Genomic DNA, 2,198 nt, shown 5'->3' on the forward strand with positions numbered 1-2,198 from the left:
TCCTTCCTTCCTCTCTCTCTCTCTCTTTCTTTCTTTCCCTTTCTCTTTCTCTTTTCTCAGAAATAAGCACAATGCTTTAGTGCTGCTTGTGCATTTCCCTTCCATTCCTGTGGTTACTGAGAGAGAGATTATCAGGCGCAGGTTAGATGAGCTGTCAGGAACATTGATCTTTCATTGTGCAAATAAGTCTTTGTACAAAAACAGCAACGATTGCTCCAGATAAACCTCACAGATTCAGGAATTTTAGAAACAAATTATATTATAAAATGAAAACCATAGTTACCTAAGAAATACACAATTTAGTGCATCTGATTTTGGAACATGACAGTTGTTAACTTGAAGCAGGAAACTATGATGGGTAATTTAAAAAATATTAACAATTTTTTGAGTAAAATGTGATAAAGTTGACATTCTTTAACTTAGTCTTAGTTTTCTCTTGACTTTATTTGTAAAAATAAACTCCAATGAGTTCTTGATGCTCCTAGCAATAATATAAATATCAGAGTTTCTGTTGGACTTGTCAAAGGTGATTCCACTCATTTTGTTGAAGATGTTTATACATAAAATAAATGATAGTAATAAGTCTAATTTTAGCATTAACATAAACAGCAGTGTGTACCTTTCCCTACTGCAGCCAAAACAAACCTGCAGTCAATGTACAGAAAGATGAGTTACCAGGCTACAGTTTGCCACTGTTGTCTCGAAGTCTAGCAATTGAACACGGTGGAAATAATCCCTGTAATCAGCCACACCATACACCTGTTACATTCATGGAATTCCAGCTGGGGTCTGCATTTAAAACAGGCAAACTAAACATGTTCTTGGTGGATAAGAATAAGCCCTGAAGAGCTACTCTTTACACTTTATATTTTTTCCACAGAAACTAGACTTCAAAGACATTCTGAAAAACCATCAAGTTTCAAACTCCAGTGCCCACAAACTTCACACTTGGTTCCCATTGACATCAGTCAGAACTCTATTGCACGGACTGAGGGTAAAGGATAACCTTCTATATGGTCGGCAGTGTGTTTGAAATGACTACAGAACTGTCTGAGACTTCAAAATCTGTGCTGACTTCACGCTTTGACAAGAGATTAAATTTTAAATACTCAACAAATGAATATGCTGCATTTTACTAGCTGAACTTCAAATGTTTAAAACTTGAGACATTTCTTTACAATTTGAAGGTTAAAATTAAGTTAAATGAACACATCCAAAATGTTGAAGTGTATGGTGGCTTTTAAATATCTCTATATGGAGCTATTTCTTCTTGTGCAAAGTATTGATTTATTAAGTGTCTAATCATAACAAAGGGAAATTTCCATCCAGTCATTTGGGAAAACCAAACCCACCAAATAAAACTTCAATGGCAATTAACAATTGTAAACACAGAAAAAAACACATAATATTGTTGGGGAAAGTGTTAAAAAAGACTTGACCACTGGTGTGACCCACAAGTTGACAAGCGTTTGCACCGTGCGCTCTGCTCGCCATCCCCAGACTGCGAGCTGCCCGAGGACATAGCCTTGACATGGTAGTGTGAGGGCGCAGCCTGCGACGGGCTGACATGACTGCACCCAGTCAAGGCCCCGCGTGCTTAACCGGACCCAGTTAAGGCTTCTCTACAAACTTTTAAAATTCTGGTGGAGGGTGTGAAACACTCCTCACGTTGAGGCCACCCGAGGTACCCCTCAGATGTCAGTTCCCTTGTTTATTAAACCTGCCACCTACCCATCTAGAGCGGTCTGCCTCTTCCTTCAGTCTCTCCTGCTTTTTCAAGTTCAGGGGGCTGATTTCGGTAAACACCTGGGAAGCTCTGAGAAAATTGTGAAGCACTTAAGTACCATTAGCTAATCATATTTCATCTCAGCTTCATGAAGTTGTACTGCCTTTGGCTCCCTGTTGAATAGGTTTGTGCGTACTCATAAGAGGCTATAAACCTCACAGGCAAGGCACTGTCTTCTATAAAACTTTTTTACTGCTCTTCTGATATATGGTAATATATGGGATTTCTTTTCTGCATTGAAGTATAAGGATTTAAGAATTAGTTTTTAAGCATTTTCCCACTGTTTCTCCCAAACCAGGAAATTATATATTCAATCATTTCTCTACTCAAAGGAGATTTTCATCTCTGAAATCTACTAACATTTAAGTAATACTTGAAAATGTATGCAGTAGTCTCCACCCCTGCTGTTAAC

The sequence above is a fragment of the Desmodus rotundus genome, chromosome 2 (genome assembly GCF_022682495.2).
Source record: "Desmodus rotundus isolate HL8 chromosome 2, HLdesRot8A.1, whole genome shotgun sequence".
NCBI lineage: Eukaryota > Metazoa > Chordata > Mammalia > Chiroptera > Phyllostomidae > Desmodus > Desmodus rotundus.